We start from the raw sequence: 26,307 nt of genomic DNA, 5'->3' as shown, positions 1-26,307 counted from the left end.
GCGCACTCCGGGGTTTCAAAGACTTACCACCGCATTCGCCAACGGTACTTTTGGCGCGGCATGTACCGCTACGTGCAGAAATTCATTCGCTCCTGCATAGAATGTCAGCGCCGCAAGACTTCAACGCACCTGTCGCCGGTAGGTCTGCAACCTCTACCTTGCCCTGCCACGCCGTTTGGGCGCGTTGGCATTGATTTGTATGGGCCACTTTTACTAACATCGGCTGGTAACCGCTTGGCCATTCTTGCTGTGGACCACCTCACGCGATACGCCGAAACGGCCGCTCTTCCCGCGGCTACAGCGAGCGATGTGGCCTCCTTTCTGTTCCAGCGATTCATTCTGCGACACGGTCCACCCCAAGAAGTGCTCAGTGACCGAGGCCGTGTCTTCCTGTCTGAAGTCGTTGAAGCCATTCTCAAAGAGTGCAACGTTGTTCACCGCAAAACTGCTGCTTACCACCCGCAGACGAATGGCCTCACCGAACGCTTCAACCGTACGCTCGGCGACATGCTCCCCAAGTACGTCGCCACCGATCACACAAATTGGGATTCCATTCTACCCTCCGTCACCTACGCATATAATACCGCCCCTCAGAGCACTACTGGCTTTTCACCTTTCTTTTTATTATATGGAAGGCACCCGTCACACACCATCGACACGATACTTCCGTACAGGCCAGATCCGTCTGAGTGGGCACCTATTTCTGCTACAGCCAAGCTTGCTGAAGAGTGTCGAGAGCTTGCAAAGACCTTTACTGCGCATGATCAAGAGCGGCAAAAAAGCATTCGCGCTGACGCCAGCACTTATGAGCCCACGTTCCTCCCTGGAGCGCTCGTCTGGCTCTCGATCCCTACTACTGCAACTGGCCTATCTTCAAAACTATTGCCCAAATACGAAGGCCCCTACCGTGTCGTCAAATGCACTTCCCCAGTCAACTACTTGATTGAACCCATCGAACCATCTTCGGACATGCGTCGTCGAGGACGCGACATTGTTAACGTGGAGCTCCTCAAGGCCTACCATGACCTGCTCATTGTAACCAGCTGTTAGGTCGTGTGACCAGCACGTGATCGCAAGAACGTTTCGTGTTTTGGAGGGCTTTCTGTAATATATGTCCGCTTATCAAGTGAAAAGTTGTGTCAGGTTGTGCAGTTGAATAATCCTTCAGCCACCGTTGTTCCGAAATTCTGCTTTGTGACACTCTTCTATGCGGAGAGGAATCTATTCTAACACGAAAGTTCTTTAACACGAAAGCGTTAAAGAGTTCGTTTCGTGGAAATTCCGGCGTCGGCTTGGGTGGTCGCGAGCAAAATAAATGATCTTTTGCGTGGCCGAAAAAGCTAGAACGATGCAAATTTAATGAAACAAAACAAATCTTGACTGAGAGAGGAGATCACACCCGTGTCGTTAGAGCCGGAGTGGCATTCGAATTTGAGTCGTGTGTGAGTGAGAATTTATTAGAAGGCAGAGAGGTCGGCCTGAGCTAGTTTTCTCTAGCCTGCTACTCTACACAGAGGATAACGGAAAGGGCAAGGAAAGAGGAATAAAGGGTGATGATGGGGACAAGAAGAGGTGGTGCGTATGTACAGTAGCCACTTAGCATAGTACCCTACAGTCGACTTTTTGGTCCAGTGCTTTTTATAAAGTCTAGAACAGCCTTTGTAGCAGTTTTTGACACTGTTTGGTCGTTCATTGCTGACAATATGTGGCTTTCACTTAATGGTGTTCGTCGAATGCTTGCCAACGCTGCAGTTAGCATTTTTCTTTGCGCCACGTATAATGCGCAGTCACAAAATATGTGAGGTAAAGTTTCGCGCACTTGGCAGCGCTCACGATTCGGGCTGTCCGCACGGCGGATTAGATGGGTGTAGTGACGAGTAAAGACGACGTCTAGGCGAATGCGGTGCAGTATATTAGCATGTTTTCGGCTGATTTTAGTTGGAATACGAAAAGTCCTACCGGGGTCTCTTTCCCGCAGACGCTTGTTCCGATTATCTGGTAGCGACCAGTAAGTGGCAGCGCATTTGCGCAGGAGCGATCTCAACAATGTGTTGATGTCACTTCGCGAATACGGTACTTTGACGTACATAGCAGCGTTGTATACTGCCGTTCTTGCTTCGCTATCGGATATTTCGTCGCCAACCAGGCCACAATATCCCGGAATCCATTGAAGTGTAATCAAGTGACCACTCCTGTGTGTTAGGTGAAATGCTTGGACGATTCCTAACGCTAAGGCGTAAAATTGGCCTCTTCTTGAGCAATAATGGATAGCTTGAAACGCTCATTTCGCATCGGACAGAATCGTTCATTTGCGCGGTGCTCGGTCATTCACAAATTTTACGGCTTCCTGTATAGCAACAAGTTCTGCAGCTGTCGAAGATGACCTGTGATCTAGTTTGTACTCTTGGGAAATACCAAGTTAAGGGATCCCGAAGGCTGCAGCTGAGGCGGACGAAGTTACGGATCCATCGGTGTAAATGTGCACAGAGTCGCTGTATTGGTCATCCAAATGTGCCAAGGTGAGTTGCTTGAGGGCAATATAAGAAACATGCGACTTATACAAACTTCCACGTATGTGAAGGCACACCAGCGGTTTAGTCAATGTCCATGGAGGCAGTGCAGGAATTACGGCAGCTGCAAAGCCTGGAGGGATCATGTGTCTATGGGTATCGAGCCGTCGCGAATATTTACAGCCTGGTTGGTCCACTTTTACCGAAGACAACAGGTGCTGTGCATGTCGGGTCAGCAGACAAAGGTGCACTCGAAGAGGTTCACAGGAGGTGTAAACCTGTATAGGGCATAAGCGGGACCCCTCTGTAGTGCCAGAGGTTGACGTGCACCGGGCAGGCCTAGGCATGTTTTCAGTGCTCGTGCCTGAAGGCTCACAAAGTACGAAGTCACGTTGCGCGCATCCCGCAAAGTACAGGTGAACTGTACCGTATATAGCCCACAAACAATGCCTTGTACAACTGCAGAAGACTTTTCTCTGAAGGGCCCTATCTCAGTCCTGCTATATCACTAAGAAAATACACAAAACTGATTAGTTTGTTCCGCAGCACAGTCACATGCTTCAACCAGGAAAGGTTGCGATCAATGACGACCCCTAAACAGCGGTGACATTGCATTGATGAGTAACTCAGGAGACGAATTGCAACTCATGGTTACGGAGTTAGACAAGGAGAGCAGAAAGGTAAGTCTTAAAATTAAGCTGCAGGAAGCAAAATTAATGTACAACAACCTCGGAAAAAAGCAGCGCTTTGAGATAGGTAATGGTACACTTCAAGTCGTAAAAGACTATGTCTACTTAGGGCAGGTAATAACCGCGGAGCCGAACCACGGGATTGAAGGAGCTAGAAGAATAAGAATGAGGTGGAGCACATTTGGCAAGCACTCTCAAATTATGACAAGTAAATTGCCACTATCCCTCAAGAGGAAGGCATATAACAGCTGTATCTTGCTGGTACTTAGCTATGCAACAGAAACCTGGATACTTACAAACAGGGTTCCACTTAAATTGAGGACGACGCAGCGAGCAATGGAAAAAAAGGACAGGTGTAACCTTAAGAGACAAGAAGAGAACAGAGTGGATTAGAGAACGAACGGGGGTTAAGGACATCATAGTTAAAATCAAGAAGAGGACATGGACATGGGCTGGGCATGTAGCGCGTAGACAGGATAACCGCTGGTCATGAAGGGTAACTGATTGTATTCCCAGAGAAGGCAAGTGGTTTAAGGGGAGACAGAAGGTTAGATGGGCAGAGGAGATTAAGAATGTTGCGGGTATAAATTGGCAGCAGTAAGCACAGGACCGGGTTAACTGGCGGAACATGGGAGAGGCCTTTGTCCTGCAGTGGACGTAGTCAGGCTGATGATAATCATGATAATGATGATGATGAAATAGCGGGGGTGCTTGACTGTGGGAAGGACTCCTTCGTCAGCGAAGATTGGGTACCGCGCCATTGATTTCTTCGTAAATGCAAATGCAGCACATTTTGCTATTTAAAGTTCCAGGCCCTGACGATGCAAGTACTTAAATGTTACTGATGTGCCTTGTTGTAGCCTTGCTTGCAATTTTGTGGTCGTGTTGCTCCAGGTGCCCATATACATATGTCGTCCACATACGCACTGATTGTGACAATGTAGAGAAGCTCAGCTTCAAGGCCAATGAGTTCTATGTTAAAAAGCATGGGGCTCAGGACGGCGCCCTGCGGAACTGCAGGGCTTACGAGGTGCCTCGTCGGGTCGCCGTCAGATGTCGACATAAAAATGGTACGTCCTCTGAGATAGCTCACTATCCATGCGTGTAGTCGGCCACCTACGCCGATGTCTTCAAATGCATAAAGCATGGCCACATGATGAACACCATCGTACATGCCATTTTTATCCAATAAAATGGCCCCTATCAATCCCCGATGTTGTCTTTCCTTTTCAACAAAAAAAACTAGGTCTACAACACTGTCTCTAGATGATCTATCCCAACGAAATTCATTTATAAAATCTGGTAAGCCGACATTATTCTCCAGCAGCCATTTTAATCTCGCCAGCACCATGCGTTCCATCCCCTTACCGATGAAACTCGCTAGGGCAATGGGTCTATAGGAAGACAACTCGTGTAAACACTTGCCTGGTTTCAGTAAGGCCACTATGCGGCTGCACTTCGAACTCTCTGGGACTGTCGCCGTTTCCCACGTAAAGTTATAAATGACAAGAGAGCCTGCCTTGCTTCCTGGCTGAGGTGATGTAGAGCCGAATAAGTAATTCCGTCAGGCCCTGGTGCGGACGAGCGTCGGGACGCAGGTATCGCAGCTTCGAGTTAGTGCATTGTGAACGGTAAGTCGAGGCGATCGTGGCTGGATGGCGGTGAGGCTAAACATGACGGTGATACCAGTGAGGAGGACATTCCTACAAGTAAGTGGCAGTAATCTTATGCGATCTCTACTTCAGGTCAACTTTGCTTTAGAGCCAAAGCTCGGAAAGGGGAACACTGTCGCGTGGGCGCTTGAAGGCTCCGGACAATTTGCCACATTCGAGATAGGGGTTTTTTGTGATCAAGAGAGCCACAAAATACCCTCCACTGTTGCCTGTCGAGCTTATTGAGGTGTCGCAATACATGTCGTTGTGCTTGGCGTGCTGTACATAGGTCAGACGGTGATTTCGTCCTCCTGTATTTTCTGTCTGCCCGGCGACGGATTGCACGAAGGTATTCATATTGTGCGTCAAGTTGTGATCTTGGTAGTGATAAATTCACAAGTTTTGTATGCATTGTTAAGGCTGATTCAATGAGGCTTTCTATTTCAGGTATAGATTGAATGTTCCTGCACTGAGCATTTACAGAAGCTTTGAATCCTGGCCAGTCTACGCTTTTCATAGGCAGGGGATCCAAACGATGGAATCCTTTTAGCTCTATATATGTAGGGAGATGGTCACTTCCATGTGTTTCAACGTCAACAAGCCAACGGGTGGTAGGCAAGAGACTTCTGCTCACAAAACATACTTCCAGAGAGCTGCTGTACGATGCGGCACAGAGGTAAGTCGGTAAGCCATCGTTGATGGACATCAGGCCCTGGTTAAGCGCAAAATCGGCAATGTCCTTACCGTGGGTGTTCATTGAGGCAGAACCCCACATGGGATGGTGTGCATTAAAATCCTCAACTAATACATGTGATCCAGTACAAGCTTGGAGCAAATACAAGAGATAGAAGCCCACGTGGCTTCTAGGAGAGATATATCTACCTATGATTGATAATGAACGTCGCTTGTGCTTCATAGACAGGAAAGTATAGTCATTAGAAGCACGAGAGGCCATGGCATGCCTCATGTACGTTAAATCTCGACGTATGCATACAATTATTTTGCTCGCATTTCGATCATCGCGTGACCACAAAGTGACGTATCCGGAAATCCTAAACGACGACATCATATTCGGCTCACAAATAACAACCAACGGAAATTGTATTTGAACATCCGTTGTCGAAAATCAGACAATCGGCTTCGCAAACCTCTTGCGTTCCACTGCATTGACGCAGAGGTGCGCAAACGTTCGTCAAAGAAATTCGCCATATTGTTTATGGAAGGGCCAGCAGTAGTGGTTTCAGCACGTTGAGGATTAGCACTGCTGTTTTCGCTCCTAGCGTCTGTAGCTTGTTGAGAATCGCATGAATAAATTTCAGTAGATGCTTCAGCATAATTTGGTTCTTAGTCTCTTGCCTATCATTTTCCGCCCTCTTTGAAGTTGCAGCCCACTATGCGGTCTTTTTTTTTCTCTGGATGGAAGTGAGTGCCACTCAGTATCTCAAGATAGGCGTGCAACCTGAGCGTTGGTGTACTTTCTGCATCCCTGGGACGTGGTGCGTGCAACATCTGAGTCGTTCGCGCGGTACGCCAATGTTTTGCCACACGGCCACACGTCTGCTGTTAATACATTGAAGAGGACTTCATCTGCGGGGAAATGCAATGAAAGTAGCTTTCGTGCTTTACAAGAACGCGAATTCTTTGTACATGCTTCAGAATGCAACATAAAATATTGCAGTATAAATGAACGGAGCAAGCACCCATTGCAGGCTGGCATCACAGCGTGTGAATGTCACAATAGCTTCGGGGTTTAAAGCCGGTCACCCACCAGAAAACACGCACATGCTACTGCGCCCATAACCTTAAGGCCACGGAGTGGGTGCATTGCAAGTTTGAAAGGGTTTTATTCAATAAGTGTTCGATGTACACACTAAAACGGGTTATCGCTATCACGTGCAACTAATAAAAGCAAAGTTTTAGGGTACAGTAATTTTTATGCCAGAGTCCACCACGACTCCACCGACGTATTCCGTCACGGATATGACCTGTAAAATATACAGGCCAAAATATAGCAAAAAAAGAACGATAGGAAAAAGTTGTGTCACATCGCGTTAAACCAGCGACCTCTCCAATCGCAGTGCGCGTTGATAACAACTGATCCCCAAAACGCACGTTGTAGAGTATGCTAACGGCAAGATATTCATATACTCCATATCTAATTTGACAGTCTCAAGAGCACTGCTGCTTTAGCGCATTTTCGTTATCAGTAGCAAGCTGGCGTGAAGAGTGTGCGTTGGGCCCTTTATAAAGGTCGTCGCCTCTCACAGTTTGGAGGGCGCCTCCTTCACGCAGGGCGGTATCTCCAGTGCGTGGGCTCATCAGACTTGTGATTCAGGACAGCACGATGGTCCTTTTGCTCGCCGCTGTGGCCGCGTTACCTAACGAAACACGCTGCTCACACATGAATAAAGATTTGGAACGGTTGTTCTCGCTTGTGCGTCCTACTTGTGCATTCGTTTTGTATGCCTGCCATTTTGTTTGAACAGCGTGCTTTGAAAGTCGAGCTGTAATAGTCGTTTGTCTGCACTCGTCCAGCGTATGCTAATTTCGTGCGTTCTTTATTCTTGAGGTGCGCGCAGCAAGTTTCGGGCTCCTGCTGCTTGCCGTTCTTCGCGTGACTTTGCAACTCTTTTGTGGTAGCATTCATTCCTTCGGCCTTGTGGCGAAACAATCAACTACCTCTGTGAAGACATGTTTTACTTTCGTGTATTAACGAATCCTAAAAATAGGGATCAGCCACAATTGTGTTATCAAGAAAAACGCAGCCTGTGAATGAAGTGTTTTCATGTGAAGATGCCATCTTTATTGAAGACGAAGTTTTCGAATAAAACTGTTTAGTCTGAAGAAGACTATATTTTCGGCCCCTTACGCACTTGCCTGAGACATTTCCTTCGTGAGAACTTCGGAAGCCCTGCCTCTATAGTTTTCTACAATAAAAGGGACTTTACAGTGTTCAAAACATCGTGCCACTTTTTTCAAAGAGACAATGGCCATTTTGGTGAGCCATGGCGTCATGATGAAGCCATGTAGCGAGATCATCAAGTGATAACTTTTTCTCTCACTCGTGTTGATGCAGGCGACGATGCCGATGGTCTTTTTCTTCGCGCTTGATGAGACCTTCACTCCTTCACTGTCGAATAGTGTTTGTTGCAATATGTGTCTTTGTATCCATCTATTGCCAATTGAAGTGACCTATTATGGGCCACTTTTACTTTTGCCCACATTAATGCGCATAGCTTGCATGCACATATGGTTGGTCTGCACTGAACATCGCATATTGATCGACGTCAATTTACAGGGCTTCTAGCGTGAGAACTGAGATCTCGTAGTCGTGATTTGTTTATTTTACAATTGATTTACAACAACATTTTAGCCAGCATGGTTTCTGCATGTCGCGATTGATCCAAGCATATGTGATACGATCCGTTGACAATAGCAGCCGGGTGGACATTTCGGGAACCCTGGACCACACTGCTGAAAGAGATGTGATAGAGTAAATCATCGACTCAATATATATATATATATATATATATATATATATATATATTGAAATCGGCTTGAGCGGACAAACGTACGAAAACTTTTATTACTCCAACGTTTCGGCCGGGGTCCGGCCGAAACGTAGGACTCTTCGGGGCTCTTCGTCCTTACAGTGTGTGTATATATATATATATATATATATATATATATATATATATATATATATATATATATTTATAGATATATATATATATATATATATATATATTTATATATATATATATATATATATATATATATATATATATATATATATATATATATATATATATATATATATATATATATATATATACACTGTAAGGACAAAGAGCCCCACAAGGGCTCGAGCATTAACTGTACGAGCGAGAGAAATAGAACGATGAAGTCAGAATAAAAACAAATGGCGATATGAATAAAAACAATTCGCGATATGTTCTTGACCGGTTAGCAGCATTTTTAAAATGAAGAAATTTTTATTGTGTAAAGGATGGATGTCCCTCATCTAAATTCAAACAGCAAGGCAGAGTTTCTGCAGGTGCGGTTTTATCTCAAGTAATATTCAATGCCCTGATGAGCTCTATTTCTATTGACTGGCATATCACTGTCCACGTTTATGCATACTATATTGCGTTTTTCGAAGAAGACAGTGGCAGGTATTCATTACATCTAAACTGCAAAGATAATTCCCTTGAAATTTGGCTGAGGTCAATTTAATTTTCTCTAACAGTTCTCTCCTGGTGTTTGCTCTAGCAGATTCTATTCCAACTTCCGTACTGTATAAGCAGCAATTGATTCTACAAGTAGAGTCTATCGAATATTCGGGCACTATTTATAATAGGAAACATAACTGGAGCTCTCACATGAAATATATAGCAGAAAAAGCACAACCAGCTTCTGGCCTATTTCGTAGGTTGAGCAACACGAAATATCCTATTATTCTTATACAAAATGTACATGCGCCCAATACTAGTATTCGGGTTCATATTATTTCACGGTGGCCCTGCGTACTAAACAAAGGCTTTATTTCTGTAGGAGCGATAAGTGCTACGTTTGTGTTGGAGACTCCCCAGGTTTTTCGCTAATATTTTAATATATGACTAAGCTCGCATGCACTATTCATTGCCAATTCCGAATCCTGACTGTACAGACACTCTTAAAATTTTACAGCTTATAAGCTGTCCGATCGGAATATGCCTTTATTAGTGGCTCCAACAGCTTCTTTCTCGCTCTTTGGCCATGCTTTCAGACTCCAAACAATAATTTTGTTTAAAGTAAACTGAAAAGCATAAAGGAGAACATCGGAACGGTCATTGAAACTGATGCATTGAATCACAATATTATGATATAGTATGATTAAATATTCCCCCCGCAATCTAAGTGCCAATTTGTAGGTTTTCTTTATTAGCAGGTCAAAACAATACATAGCTATGCAGAAATAACGTTATTGCCACAGACGCTTCTGTGAATAATAAAAAGGCAGCAGCAGGAATCGTCTCTGATTACATCGGCTCGTTATTCTCAGTGAAGCCGCCAGATTTTTGAAGCTGGGCGCTTGGCTATTATTTTGGTGCTTCGAAAACTGCCTTCAAAGGAAGTCAGTGCAATCATCAACACATATATTTTCTTTCGGCATGTACAGCTCTCAGAGCGTCCGAACAATCAAGAGCTCTACTGATATTGGGCACATAATTTTCACCTCAACTAAAACGCTTGAACTTTGTATGAATTGCAGGCCACTGTGGCGTACAGCTAAATGAAATCACCGATTCTTTAGCCCGAATTTCGCTTGATGGTCCTCTCGTTTTTGTACTCCAAAAAATAGAATACATTGTATCGATAAAATATGGAAAATTAGCTATCTATGCAAATATGATGGAGGATACTACTAAAAGGATAAACTATCACCACCTGAGATATCGCTGAGAACCTCAGTGCAGTCAAGCTAGAAGTTAGAGGATATTTTAACCAAATTTTTATGGTGCGTTCTCCCATCAAGCCTTCATTTACACAAAGCTAGTCTGGCAATATCTTCCTTGTGCTCATGCTGCGAAGAAACAGAAACAAGGGCCCATTACTTTATATCATGTTGGAACTAATCATTAATTAGTAAAAAAACTTCTTATTATTCTGTTTTCTATATTAGCTTTATATTTAACTGCAGATAATATTCCCAGTTTTGGTGCCTCCGGCTCGGGACACTGTTGCCACAGAAAGGTGCTTCATGCAGTATGTGAATTTATTTAAGAATCTAATCACATGTCGATATAACGCCTTCTTTAATATAATCTGGCTAATACTTTTGATATAATTGGTCTTGTGAATTACTGTCGGACATACATTCGATTTTGATCGGGTGAGGTAAACTCAACTGTCAGGTCTACTCCAAACTTCAGTCTTCTGATGTAGAAGTAGCTCTCTTTTTCTTTTATTCATTCGTCATTATTTTTATTCTTTTGTTTCTGAAATAAATTTGCCATTCTATTTGTTTGTGTTTTTTAGTGAAAAGATAAGCTCACAATAAGTGTTTCACCTATAGGCTACTACAAGCTATCATGGCCAATTCTCCAGAGTTGCTATGTGCCAGTGCTCACAGGTAATAAACACACAAACAACCGGCCCAGCAAACGTGTGTTGTGTCTTATTTCTCCTTGACAATGGCGCAGTCTGCGTCGTACGAACCATAAGTGCGTCCCCGTGGGTCGTCGGTGCTGTGGGCTTGCCCTCGAACGAACCCTGCCCATGATATCGTGATCACGGAGCCGACGACCCACCTGCAGCCGGGAGCACCAATGCCCCCCTTCGTGGATGGCGTCCAGGCCTTCTCTATGGTTCAAGGTCGGGCTTCAGCACGGCCTACCTTTGACCGGGAATGTCATTCACGCTTTCCGCTGCGACAACGCCACACTCAGTACTCCATCGGCAACTCAGCTGCCCAGAGGTGCTGTTCAAACACTCTTGACCAAAGATACTCCCGCTGTGAGTATACTTAAAGACGAGTACTCCTTCTCTTCCAACGTCAGCCCTGGCTCCACATGAAGTTCACCCGAAGCCCCGCCGAGATTTCCCGAACCATCACGTGATCCGGCATCGCGGTCAACGCCTTACCAGCGTTGCCCTCAGTGCTCTTCCCTGTGGCCTTGCCATGACTGCACATGATCAATGAGGTGTTGGCTGTAGCCACGTCATAAGACCACGAAGAAAGCTCACTAGAGGGTCGCAAAAAGCTCCAGCGTAGCCTCACAGAGCTTTCCCACCAACTCGACTACCTCACGTTGTTATTTTACAGAGTTTGGCCTACCATTTCACCACCACCGGCTGCCTTCGAAGTACCGGAGTTTCGTGGCTTCCAGGATGACGCTGAGGAATGAATGGCGACCGTCAACGCTCTCAAATATCGCGAAGCCTAGACGGACCGAAAGCGTCGGTGCATGGTCATAGACCGCCTTTGAAGTGTTGCCGTGGAGTACGTGGCAACATAAGAAGGCGCGTCGCAGCAGTCCTGGGTGGACTGGAGCGCCAAGCTCATAGCTGTTTTTGGACGGAGTCATTAACACATCTCCATGACCATCCAGTCTTACCTCACCGCTACCAAAGCTGGAGCCCCGGAGGAGACCCACCTCGAGGCTGCAGCTGCACTTTCCAGCTTACCAAAAGCTAGCTTCACAACCTGCTACTGTATCAGCACACCGCACAGGTCAGGTCCACCTCTCCAGGTCTCAAAGTCTTCATTCGTAACCGGCACCTACCACCCCACCGCGGTGGTCTAGTAGCTAAGGTACTCGGCTGCTGACCCGAAGATCGCGGGATCGAGTCCCGGCTGCGGCGGCTGCATTTCTTATGCAGGCGGAAATGTAGGCTCGTGTGTTGAGATTTGGGTTCACGTTAAACAACCCAAAATAGTCGAAATTTCCGGAGCCTTTCACTACGGCGTCTCTCATAATGACATGGTGGGTGGGGACGTTAAACTCCACATACCAATCAACCAACACCATACCATCTCTGGTACACGCTGGGGCCATATTTCCTTTGCAGGCAATGAAGAAGCGACCACCAGTGTATGGGCATGTTAGGACGACCTCTTTCTACCAGCTACATTGAGGAAGGGGCCCTCACTTCATGAGCAGCCACTTCGGAAACCTGACTTCTCGGGAAATTTTGAGAAGTAGGTCCTTGTCGCCTAAAAGCCTAGTGCGCTGCTTGGAACGCAGTCAGTAGCCGTAGAGCACGCGCTTACCTACTGCACAGAGACAAACATTTTAATGAAATCAAAGTGACAGACGACGCCTGAATTGTCGAAGGTCAATACGTTTCGGCATGCAAGAAGCCAAACACGGCCGATCCTTCCAATACCTCCCAGCGAAAGAAGCTGATGTCCACCGGCCCAATCCAGTGTCATGTGAGCCCATGTATGGCAAGGGGCACTTCAATAGCAATCCCACGAATGACAAGGAGCACTTCACTCGGACTGTGAGTGAGTCACCTGAGGGCCGCATGGATCCGACCACAGTGGTTTTCTTCACGAGACCCATCACTGATCAGTCGGGCGTCAACAAGATCTGATGAGTATGCAGCAATCGGTCTTTCGAAACCCCGGCCACAATTATACACATCAGACCTAGTTTCCATCCAGCATTCTACAAGCTGTGCCCATTTGATACCGAATCACAAAAGAGCATAGTTTTAACCAGTCACGTGATCGCAGTCGTTATGCGAGCAGATCAAACGTGAAGCCGCGAGATTGTCGGCACAATCAGTTAGCACCATCATCGCAGGTATCCAAGGCAGACCGCAGTGCATACCAGAGCTCCGACCTCTGCGACACAGTCACTGTCAACCACCGGAACCTGATTTGGCAAGATTCCAGGCGAAGTCCCAGCGTGGCCAAACGCAGCCACTCCAGAATAGTCAGTGGCGCCCACCGCAGATGTTGTCGGCAGCCACCATGCTTGCAGTCGGGGCCGATTTTAATGACAAAGAGTGAACGATGAAGTCAGAATAAGCATAACCAGCCCAGAAAACGGGCGTTGTGTCTTATTGCTATATATATATATATATATATATATATATATATATATATATATATATATATATATATATATATATATATGTGACGTATGCAAAGGATGCGATGGTTAGTAGAATCGAATGAGAAAGAATTGCTTTCGAATAAACGCGTGGAGCATGAGCCAGGCCACGGCTCGAAACAAGTCGAGAGGATGAATACCTGGTAGCCACTTCATCAAACGGCAATCGTAGCCAAAAATCTTAGCAAGACGCAGTTACTGAAAGTTTACCACAGAAGTGGATCCCCACTCTACACTTTCACCAACATCATGACAGCACAAATGGAGGACAGTGGCATCCCCAAGTACACAGTATCAGCAAACGATGGACCCATAACGAACTGGTTTGACCTATTTAAGCTCTACGCCACCGCTTCCTTGTGGTCGGAACAGGAGATGGTCATCAACCTCACTGACTACATCTCCAGTGAGGCATTTAGGCTTTACCTGACACACATATTCAAAATCGATGAATCGTGGTATGGCATCACGATTCCTCGATGATCGCCCGTTTTAACTACTATGATAAATACTTGCCTATTGCCAACAGTTAGTATGAGGCAACCATTATTGGTGGGTTGTATGTGGCGCAATTAATGCGGCTGAACCTGTTGAGTGCGCCATTTCATTTCCTCGTCCTTGACTAGCTTCTACACTAGCTTAGCAGGGAAGGTGTTTGAGGTTCGGAATCGGTGCCCCTAGATCACTTGATTGCTCGATGGCAGCGCGAAGGAAGAGCCGTAGTCCGGTGAAGAGACGCTTTATTGCAGCCTCAGGCGCCTGCCCGAGTCTAAGCCCGAACCTCCGCTCTCATTTCACATTAAGTTTAAGCGTTATGCGTGATGTTCTGTGAATTGAAGAGACTAATATTTCCGGTGTGAAGTGAAAGTGTTTTGTTTGTTGTACTAGGCATTTTCAGTTGTTGTTGTGATTGTTGAGATACGGGCTTGCCTCTAAGTGGTTGAACTGCTTTTAGGTGTATTAGATGTTTAATGTATGGGATAGTTTCGTAGATGAAAGAAGGCAGCGTTTGAGAAATGAGTCAATTATTTTTGCCCTTTGTGCATGGTGCGATCCGTTGAGACTAAAATATACATAGTGCTGGGTTCATCGCTTCCTTTGAGTGTGTTATACGGGGCCTGAAGGGCACATGAAATGAATCTCACATGTTGGCACAATGACCGTGTGGTGTGGTGAATTTAAAAGACAATATGCCGCAGGACTATGCACGGGGTGGGTGCCCTGTTTCAAGCCAAAGTGAGCTGTCTGGCGCTGTGGATTTCACTCAGAATGCGACCTAATTGTTGTGCATTGAAGGCCTTGTTTTTTTTTCGTAGGACCTTTTCAGCATTATGTATATATGTCGCTGCGTGTATTTTGCAGTGTGTGCTCAGATTTGGGTGCACGTTAAAGAACCCCAGGTGGTCGAAATTTCCGGAGACCTCCACTACGGCGTCTCTCATAATCATATAGTGGTTTTGGGACGTTAAACCCCACATATGAATCAATCAATTTTGCAGTAGGACGCAAACATTCTTCTGTTGAGTCTGAAGTTAAAATCTGTTCACACAAGTGCGCGCATTGAGAGCAAGTTTATTTTTGAGTGAATTTTTTGTTTCCTTTTTTTTGTGTAGCGTCACTGGACAACGAGTATCCAGTAACACTCTTGAGGGGGGAGAAGTTAGTATGAGGCACCATTAGTGGCGTGTTGTGTGTAGCGGAATTAATGCGGCTGATGCAGAGCGTGGAGACAGTTCCCGACCCATCAACTAAAGAAGCTAATCGGTTCTGCGAAGGCGAACGTGGAAGACCTGTGCACGGAAAATAAAGGGAACTTGTTCGTTTCAAATGGGGGCTACCATTTGGGACTCGGAAACGCGTCTTGCAAGAATCACGTCAAGCGCGGCCGTCTCAGTTTAAGTCATTGTTGGCATGCACGTGTGCCATCGAGAGTGCCGCAGGGACGCCACCACTGGGCTATCCGAGACATGGTCGTGGCACGCAGACGAGCTTATTTTCCCCCATTATATGTCATTACCGAGTGTTGTTAGGATGGCGGGGCACCGCCCTGTCACATGCACACCTGGTCAGCGCACCGGGCCAGACGGTGAACTCTCCGGGCTTACGGAGGCTTCTGCGAAGCGACGTTTATTTAGAAAGCTGAGCGTGATAACGACTACCGAGGGAGGTCGGCCTGGTATGGGAGAGAGTGTGACATACGGAGAGCCTATCCCCTGTCGAGTCGTATTCGTAACGTGATTTTTACCGATGCAGTTATGACAGTGTTTTTGCGATTGGCTGTGGTGATGCGAGCCGACACGTGTGATTGATTTGTGTGGAGACCTTTTGTTCAACCAAGGGTTGAAAAGAGTATGATTGCATGTAAAATAAGAGCGGAGGTTAGGGCTTGGACTCAGAAGACGCCTGACGCTGCAATAAGGCGTCTCTTTACCAAACTACGGCTCTTCCTTCGTGCTGCCACTGAGCACTCGAGTCATCGAGGGGCACCCATTCCGAACCTCAAACACCTTCACTTCTTAGGTAGTGTAGAAGCTAGTCGAGGACGAGGAAATTATCTCCAACCATCTGGAGACAATTGTTTTTGATCGTCACAGTCAAAAGCTGTCTTCACGCATTCGAACACTAAGAATGAATAGGGTTTTGCCACAAGCCCAATTAAAGCATTCCCTCACTGAAAGGTGACATGATCTGTATTCACGAAGAGTTAGTCTTCGACCGAACTTTGCTACTGCACGTAAATCTAGATTTACGCCGTCACTGCTTCATACGACTCATGTCACCGAACGAACCTGTACACTGTACTCCCAATGTGGCAAACCTGGCCCACCTCCTGCTTTTCTATCGTGATGATCTTAGGTCGCTCAGAACGCCTTCCTTACGTCTTACACGCTCACAACGGTTGCAATAGAGCAGATGAACTCGGTGGGTATCTGACTGAGCCCCGACTCTTCCATACAGATTCATGTGTTAAGAAAGCTCAGTTTCTTAGCCACGCAGGTGGACTGACGTTCTCAAGTAAATTCAACTAAACCACGCCTATCACGGTGTCACCGTCAAGTTTCGGGCCTCCTGAGAGGCCAAACAACCCAAGAGGCTTGGAAGCATCAACTCTCACGCTTCGCCATGAGCCAGAAGCGTCCAATCAGAACGGCATCGCAAAAGCCTCTGAAGATCTTCCTGTCAATTCTAGTGCACAACCTTCACTGTCAAACGAGAATCACGACAACCCAGCGACAACCACGTACTTACTGGTCAAATACTTGCAAAGAGAAGCAGGCTCATAATACTAAAGGAATACCACCTCGCCATATTCCGCAAAATCAGCAGTGTCAACAAAAACTTCAAGAACTCCAGCAACTACAGCAGTTGCATCAACAAGCCCAACGATGAAATATATTTAGATTACAAGCACATTCGTGGTTTAACGATGGTCGTCAAAAACGACAACAACTAAGGAAAATACAAAGTCAACATCTGAGCCATCTTTGCAGAAATAAATCTCAAAGAAGTTTTCTGCACCTGATACCGATGCATCGCCTGCGATCCGACAAACGGAGACATCACAGAAAACTAGGAAACCTACTAAACGCTATCATTTGTATAACGCAGGAACACAGACATCGTATTATGAACTTCAGTTCTCCCACACATATGCTGGAAGCACTGCTTCTGTCTCAGCCACGATAGAGAATACAGCGCCTACGACAGAGAATTCGGCACCTACGACATATCGCCTTCAAATACTACAAGTACTTCGAACCTTGTGCGTTCGTCGCAGCTGCTCAAGTCGTGTCATGGTCAGTGCAGTTGTGCAGGACGCGGTTATCCTCTCCAGGAGGCCACAGTCAGCCTCGCATACTAGAACTGGTGGGCGATGGTGGCGGAAGATTGGTGGTGGAGGTGGAACAGTTCGCGATACACCTGACATCACCAAGTGTCTAGAAATGCAGATGCACACAAGTGAGGCTCTCGAAGGTGGATCGGTGACATAAATATCTGTATGAATCGCTTTCCAGTATTTCTGATGCTTTCTAAAGCGCGAGCTTGTCGGCGGGAGGCCAATTTTAATATGACAATCTGATCTTTTTTTTTCTGTTGACAATGTCTGCACATTACCACATTTTGTTGCTACCTTTCATTGTCCTAGCAATAGTTCCACGCATCACCGTCATCATTTCGTGTAGCAACAGTAGTTCTGTACTGCTAAGCACGTCGAAGGAAGTCAAATAAGCGGATAGCAATGTCGTGCCTGACGCATAGTACTGCCGCCTACGGCGCCCGTTTGTATCGACTTTGGGTTATAGACGCCATGACACCACACGGGCATTCCTGCCAGTGCCATTTTTTTTTTGCATGTTCCACCTAGCACTCGCGGTCTCATTTTTTTACAAATTGCTGAAGAACACATTCGAGTACTCTGCGGCTTAGTTGAAAACCATATGCAATAACTTGCTGCCTTAATTGTTATAAAGGTACGAGTGGTCATTTCTTCATTCGAGCGGCATGTACCTCCGAACACATGCATGTTGTTTTCCAGCAAAGAGTGTTTTACGTATACTTTATCGCGTAAAAATTTTACGTACATCATCTTTTAACAGGAATGTGCTTTGGTTATAATATTTTTCTTGACCATGTCGCTGCACGTCATGTGTTGGTTGTTCACACATCCGCGGAAATGGCTTCTTGTTTTCTGTACACTTCTCAGACAGCCAATAAGCAGTTGGTAGTTCGCCGCTCCACTTTGCTTTCTTCTTCTCTCTCCTTTTCGAAAAAAATATATTTTTGCCACAGTCCAGTGTACTTCAGCAATACAGCACCGTGGAACATCCGTCCATTTGATTTCATGTCACTCACTCGTAAAATTATTTCGCTTAAATTTCTTTTGATAGAAAACCATCCTCAATTCGATATAGTGAATGACAGTACTAACATGTTTGTCAGGCTAAAAATGAAAGGCACTTGCAGTTTTCTTTTTTTATGCCTATCAATCTTCCTTCACGTGACATTCAGTTTCCTTGCGCAGACGAACTTTGGGTTTTTATGCACGCAATAATTTCCGCAGTCAAGATAAGTTGTGCCATATATATTGCTTTTAAGTATATGAGTCTGACTCTACCCCAGCCTATCTGCACTTCACGCTTGCAAGTCTCACATAATAGAAACATCTACATAAAAGTTCATTGCTTCAAAAGCAACTTCGATCGTTTTACGTCTCACGATATCATTAACTGAGCGGCCGTTATGCCCGTGGGCTTTTTACGCACTCGGTCGTTTCCATGAATTTGACAACCAGTGCGCGATGCAGAACACGCAATGCAAATATGCTTTATTGGCATGCTTGACCGGGCAGAGAAGGCGTAAGTATATTTTAAATGTACGTATGTCGATATTTGATAGAATGTACTTACATATAAGTGAGTGGTTTCGAGACCCATGACCACAGTTTATGCTCAAAAACACTAAAGCAAGGTAACTCTTGAAAATATTACTGCGTGTTTGGAATAAATCACAAGCTCTGCTCGAGATTTCCCCTTATATTGTTCCTCGTGTTCACCCCAATTCACTTCTCCCTTCATTATTTTAAATGTGCGAAATATTGTGTATCAATCGCAAATGAATTGAACGACACAATCACTTGACAAGCGGCAATAAACTCATCTTTGATTCGCCCAGCTTTCCTCCCTGATTACATTGTGCAGCAGGCACCTTATAGCGACAAAGGACTAGGCTTCGAACGGCAAGTACTCTAGCATACGACGCGCCGTTTTACTGTCCATCTATTCCCAGCATGGAGGAAGGAAAAGCTTAGAGGGAGCATTCCGCGATGCGATGGAAAGAAAGAAGACTAATGGGTCAGTTACGCCTACGCCCGACTTCACTTGCTCCAAACTTTTCGATGGGGGCAAGCGTGGTCCCTATCTAAAATACCACCGATTGCTCGGCAGGGGTATAAAAAAATCAAGTATTTCTATATCATAGCTGAGTGACTTTGTCGTGCATTTTTTTTACATCCAAAAAGAAAATGTGTTCTTTACGAAGAAGGCATTAAATAGTTGCCAGAAAAATACTCACTTGCCGATAACAAGAACCAGCTTTCTTTTCACTACCGCTGCTGTCACAGCTGCAAATGTAAAAACAGGTTATTTCACAGGTGTTGGCAGAAACTGACACTTTATGCATTTCCAGACAGTTTCACTTGAAATATGACCTTCAGTGACGGCTAAATCATGGGAGCTGCTCCACTGTGCCCACTTTGTCTACTTTTACGATTGGTTCACCAATAGAAGAAGAATTTTTCGACATTAATCTCCCCACTTCTCCTTAATGATTCTCTTGACAACGCACTCGTAGAGATAATAATATGACTACTTTCGTGTTGTTCCACAGTAACCAGTGGAGCAGGCTAGCCGCTCTTTAACCATAGCAACCTCAAAAACGTGACAAGATGGAACAGCAAGTTATTGTGGAGACACGCCAATTTAATGACTCTTTATAGTATACTTTGCATGAAAATAGTGCTTTTCCTCGAACGTGAAAAAACCTTGCTGTGTTATAATAAAGAATCACTATTTCACCACTAGGGCGCTGCTTAAAATTCTATGGAGGAATTTCTATAGAACATATTGCATAGAAGAAATTATAAGAAGCAATCCTAGCAGTGAATTGACACTTGGAAAAGTCTGGTTGAAGACGCACAAAAAAACACACGTAGTATAAAACACGAGTGCCATCTTAAAACAGTTTTTATCACTTGTTAATTGTGTGCGTGTGTGCGTGTGTGCGTGTGTGTGTGTGTGTGTGTGCTTCCGTGCGCGTGTGTGTGTGTGTGTGCTTCCGTGCGCGTGTGTGTGTGTGTGTGTGTGTGTGTGTGTGTGTGTGTGTGTGTGTGTGTGTGTGTGTGTGTGTGTGTGTGTGTGTGTGTGTGTGTGTGTGCGTGTGTGTGTGGTGTGTGTCTTTGTATCGCTTGTGTTGCGTGTTAAAACTACCTAATGACGTGTCACTTGGAGGAATCCGGAGTGTACTCATTTCCCCCCTCCAACGGAACATAAATGCAAGAAGCTTCCCTGAGAGCTGTTATAATTTTTATCGCGATAACATTGCCAACATTGCCGCCTGATTTATGGCATCATAGGGACAGTTTTTCTGAACGAAGCTTGAAATTTCAGGCGTGCTTCATTTTAGCGTTTAATTTATATGACTGACTCCATTCGAGTGCAGTGATACATCGTAGACTAAAAACTCATTGAAGCTCACGAAAATATATGCTACTGTTCCGAAAAATTCGCGTGACAACACCAAGACTGCGCTGAACTGTACAGTTTGACAAAACAAACGGAAGTGTCCTTTCTTTATTCCTGGGGCATTTTAATGAGCGGAACATGTGAGAAAATGAATATACCATGCGTTCGCTTGTTCCAAAATTTCATTTCTGACACTTTCTCTTGCTTTGTAATTTAAAAGTCATCAAACATGCACACGACGTTCGCATCTATGCTTCTACGACAAACTAAAAGGCATGAGCTACCATTAGTCTTTGTCTTTTTGTGTGTTTTGCTTGCTCTTTTGGTCATTTTCAAAGACGGGAACGGCAGTGAGCATACAGCAGAAATGTTTTTCTTTATGACTGTGGCAATTTTTATGGACACTCGGCAAGTATCTTTCCGTGCCTTATGCTCCATATGAAGTTCAAATGAACAACTCTCCACGCATCGTATGGTATTATTTATGCGCTAATAAGAAAGTGTCCGTGCTGAGAACAAATGTGTTTGAAGCACATTTGTAATGAACAGCTATCTTCGTGACACAAGGGAGAAAGAAAAAAATTTATTAACATGTCTTCCGTCACACAACGTGCGTATATATTAGTATGCAATTTGAGATTAGCAGCCCTTACTGTTTAAGGTCCACCGAAGTGAGTTTGAAAAGAGGAAAAATAAAGAAATAAGCGCTGTTCAGTTACTCCCTCTCTCGATGAGGGCACCCCCACGGTTAAGCGCAAAGAGTGGGGGATCCCGAAGCACTTAGCGTGGGCTCGCTTTGAGTCAAGCAGGATGTGAGAATGTCAGAATAAGGTTTTACAAGAAGTGTTTTTGCCTTGCACTTGCCGCAACACGAAGCCTAAAAAAGAAACTACGAAAGAAAAATAACAAAAAAGATGTTGCAGGAAGTCACCCTTGGTACTCATATTCCTTCCAATTCAAATATAAAAGGTGTAGTTATAACGATTTTGCTAGTAATATCTATTCAGAGTCCTCATTGTTCGCGCGATCACTGAAAGCAGCCAAACTTGTAATCATCTTAGATCTGATAAGCCTAAGAATCCAATACTTTTTTTTTGAAACTCATGCCTGCGCATACTAAAGAAATTTGACAAATTGAGGAATACAGCAAACTTTGTCCCAGAATTATCTGATCTTAATAATCCCGGGCCCTCCACCATAGCGTCCCATTGCATTTCGGACGCTAAGCTCTACCAACATACAAACCATCATGGAAGCGCTACATGTTGAAAATTTGATTGATATGTGGGGTTTAACGTCCCAAAACCACTATATGATTATGAGAGACGCCGTAGGGGAGGGCTCCGGAAATTTAGACCACCTGGGGTTCTTTAACGTGCACCCAAATCTGAGCACACGGGCCTACAACGTTTCCGCCTCCATCAGAAATGCAGCCGCCGCAGCCGGGATTCGAACCCGCGCCCTGCGGGTCAGCAGCCGAGTACCTTAGCCACTAGACCACCGCGGCGGGGCGTTGAAAATTTAGTATTGCTTCGAGAAAATGTATTTATTCATCACGTTCAGCAGAAAGCCGAGCCTTGAAGAAAAAGAGGAAAATATTTCGCTTACCCAGAAAAACAGAGCATGCAAAACAGCAATATATTTGTATATCTCCTCATGGTATGGGTTTTCAAAACGTCAGCCCGTGATTCTGCAGATTACTCGACTGACTCTTCCGTCATTTATAGTAACCTTTACATCGCCTAAAAGAGAAAAGATAATTGAGAAGCCATGCGTCACATGGTAGAGCTGCCACCTGAGTTCCCCAATTCATTGACGCAGGACTTCTATTATGCCCTTTTGTCATAAACTTAACACGCCACGACATTCATCTAAGCTCTTTCAGGAGAAAATACACGACGCGACACCCCGACGGCACCACTGGAGTTTCAATGGATGTGAAATACTAGAGGTCACGTACGTAGAGTAAGGTGCACAAATTTCTGTCGCATTTCACTGTGGCGTCCGTTTTATTATTATGGTCGTTTGGGGGCATACAAGTCCAACAATAAAAACTATACACAAAAAGTGAGCTGAGGCAGAAGAATGAAGTTCCCATTAACTTATATAGCAGGAGCCACAAGGTTTAATTAGAAGTCACAATGTTCTTGTTACAACCACGCTTTACTTAGAGAATAAAAAAGTGGCACAGAAAAATATATGCTCACTCTGATTGAACTCGCCTCAGGCCTTCGAAAATTTCTTACTTCAGGTCTTGTGGAATACTGTCACGTGGTCTAGGCGGTGACGAAGACGGCAGTTGGTATGTCCGAGATGAAGCTGTTCGGAGGGTTCACCAGAGCGAGCGCCTATAGAGAATACATGTGTACTTTTTGAAGTTCTAACTAATCCAAATTAGGTCAGATTTACACGGACTTTTCAGCACTGTTCTCCTTTTTAAAGTATGGAGGAACTAATACGGACAGATTTTCAATTCAAGGTTTTATTTTTTTTACAAACCATAGGCAAGTATCCAGAAATATTGTACTTATGTAGTCTCGCAATTTTTTGTTCTCCTACAGATGATGGCTCAATCATAGAAATTAATTTCACAGCATTTCCTTCCTTTTTGTTCGTAATTGTTATGGCATATTTTTATGCAGAACAGTCCAGTGGTTCGACACTTACGGGCTCAAAAAGTGCTGTGTGTACTTTCTGTGTGTATTTGAAACTCGCACCAAAGTCAAGTTGCGCGACGTTACTTCACCTGGTGCCATCTATGCTCAGCAGCCATGCGAAACCCTACCACCAACTACTCATGCGGATGAATTTGTGCGCCGCAGAAAAAAAATGAACGCGCTCTCTGCGCTTGATAGAGCTTTGTGCGTGTGTGTCCGTGTGTTTAAGACGGGAGAGGCGGGAGATGGTTGTAATGCTTTATTTCTTCTTGTTTTTGTACTTTCATGTCATCTGCCGAATGTGGGCCTTGCGACAATGAAGAGGAATGCTGTGTGTGTGCCCCAAACAAAGCAGCAGGCACTGCGCCGTGCTCCCTACCGGGCTGCCAAAGTTAGGTGCCTTCTTCCTCTTCTAACCACTACCACCATCACCGAAAATAGCGTTTGGATGAACACTTTCTCAAAGCAGGGTCTACATAGCAGGTTCTCCAGAAATGCTGGGTGTTCAGAGATAATTTGTCATGAAAATAAGTATTCTTGGACCGTGCCTAATTGTCGTATATTCAGCGGCAGAGGGGCTTGCTGTGTAGGCATAATTAACAGCCGTGGCTTCTGCAGTTTGCTCCCTTCGGGCGAGCGGGATGAAGCAGATTCAATGACAAGCGCGACATTATGACTGTTCAGAAACTTCATAAGGGAAGGCAAATTAGATTTTTTGATGCAAAAGCGCAGCATATATATATATATATATATATATATATATATATATATATATATATATATATATATATATATATATATATATATATATATATATATATATATATTTATATATATATATATATATTATAGTGTGTGTGTGTGTGTGTGTGTGTGTGTGTGTGTGTGTGTGTGTGTGTGTGTGTGTGTGTGTGTGTGTGTGTGTGTGTGTCAAGCTGGAAAACGAGCTCTTAGCATTCCCCATTTTTTCGTTTATTTCATACTATGAAGGGATTTAGTGATGATGAGCACGTTGCATGAAACGAAGGTCTAGCATGCATCTTCTCACAGGCACTCAGGTTTCACCTCCCGAATTAAGGCATAAATATTAGGAGGGGTTAAGGCAACAATGAGTCCATTCACCTGTGTCTACCCTATTTTCAAATTCTGCGACGTTATGGTAAGGTGATACTTCCAACTTTCTTGTTGGGTGCTTTGGCAACAGGCTTCAATTGTTTTAAGAAACTTGTTTTCGTTTCCCAAACTAGCCTTTTACCTTACCTTACATCACCACAGTCATTTGAATTAGCGCCCATAGTCAGTAATCAACCAATTGAAAAAATATTTCAGTACAATCCCCCTTTCAAATGCCAGTTCTTTTAAAACTCTGCTGTGCCCTATCCCATGCCATTTAGGCTCACAAGCACTTGACATGTTCTTCATGCAAAACAGATATAATTGTCCGTGAAACCACAAAAATAAGACATTGTTGTGAAACGTGCCTTGTTAACTTTAGTTGGACAGACCATGCGTGGTTAAAGAACATTTTTGCATTGGTTCAACAGCATCGACACAGAATGTTACAATTTTGCTCAGTTTTGTTTAGTGTTGCAATAGTGTTGCCCTTGTGCTAGTCCATTCTTATCTGATATTAGTCCTGTCTAGTTGCGCTACTCGAAATGGCTTTTATGTCCAAATACGAAGTACTCCAAACATCAGCTCTTTGTTAAAGTCTTGCTTCCTTTCTTTCGTAGCAGGAACAAGCGCAGTTTTGGCCTAACCTGGTGCAGAAAAACATATTGTCTCTGCGCTTCACTATGATAGACCGCTTGTTTTTCAAGCGTAATCGCTATTTTCTGGAATAGCCTACCTTCTTGTGCCTCATGTGGATTACACTTGGAAAAGTACACACAGAATTGTTCACAGAGCATGCATTATTCAACTTTTATAGCTGCAGCTGCATTTCGAAACCTTGACATGAATTTAAAAAAATTTGTGGTGACTATTTTGCCCTGCTGCTGTTTTTTTTCACAAAAGTGTTTCTCTCCTGGTACCATCTTGATAAGTTTGGTTGCAGTTAATGGTAATATTTTCATTGACATTACCTTTGCCTGAAGAGTAATGGCAGGGTATTTAAACCAACACATATGTGTTGTATGAATGCTGACTCAATATGGTTTTTTATCGAGTCATGGTTCCTGAATACTCTACTGGTCTTGTGACTGGGCGCAGATAGGTCATTGACCCGTGCATACATGTTTAGTATGTTGTGCCTTGAAAACCAGTGCAAGAAAGCTCAATGCGAAATTTTGGTAAATGTAACAGGTTGGTTGGTGTTACATTCAGTGCAGCATTGATTTTTCACCCGCCAGGATCTCTGTAATTGACACCATAATTAATTCACTATAGTATATAGTTATTGTCCACAATCTTTTTCCTAGCCTAATTGTCAATTGAATTACTCTTGTGTCTCACAAAAAAAAATGACTCCATATCCACGAAGAGAATGATGATGAGTGGGCGAAGCTCCGGAGGTAAACCTGGTAAACTATGAATCCTCCGTACGTTTTACCCACTCGATTTTATTACAACGCTGCCCCTGGCGTACGTGGCCGCCCTAAATCGAACTATTGCCTTCGACCAATGACGCGCGCCATATGTTACATCATTCCTATTTTATAGCATCTCGCATCTTTTATCATCAACTACAAGTACTGCCGTCTGGTTTACAACATCTTGCATCCTTTCGTCAGCCTTATCCATCCGGCGACTCCAAGCGCGCGCCAACAGCGAACGGATTTTATTACAACGCTCCCCCTAGCGTACGTCGCCGCACTAAATCGAACGATTGCCTTCAACCAATGACACGCGCCATATCTGACATCATTCCTATTTTATAAGATCTCGCGTCTTTCATCAACTACAAGTACCGCTTTCTAGTTTATAACATCTTGCATCTTTTCATCATCAGCT

The 26,307-nt window shown here is 44.5% G+C and overlaps 1 long non-coding RNA gene across 1 annotated transcript; it reads right to left on the bottom strand.

Annotated features, from left to right (window-relative positions):
• Positions 1-8,174: 8,174 nt before the first annotated feature.
• Positions 8,175-22,423, bottom strand: LOC142774393 (uncharacterized). Its single transcript, XR_012886375.1, has 3 exons — positions 22,307-22,423; positions 19,530-19,578; positions 8,175-8,325 (listed from the first exon to the last, which is right to left on the bottom strand). It is a non-coding gene; the product is annotated as an uncharacterized LOC142774393 (long non-coding RNA).
• Between the last annotated feature and the right edge of the window lie 3,884 nt (positions 22,424-26,307).

This window comes from Rhipicephalus microplus, chromosome 10 (genome assembly GCF_043290135.1).
Source record: "Rhipicephalus microplus isolate Deutch F79 chromosome 10, USDA_Rmic, whole genome shotgun sequence".
NCBI lineage: Eukaryota > Metazoa > Arthropoda > Arachnida > Ixodida > Ixodidae > Rhipicephalus > Rhipicephalus microplus.
This window is presented reverse-complemented; position numbering and strand designations above follow the sequence as displayed.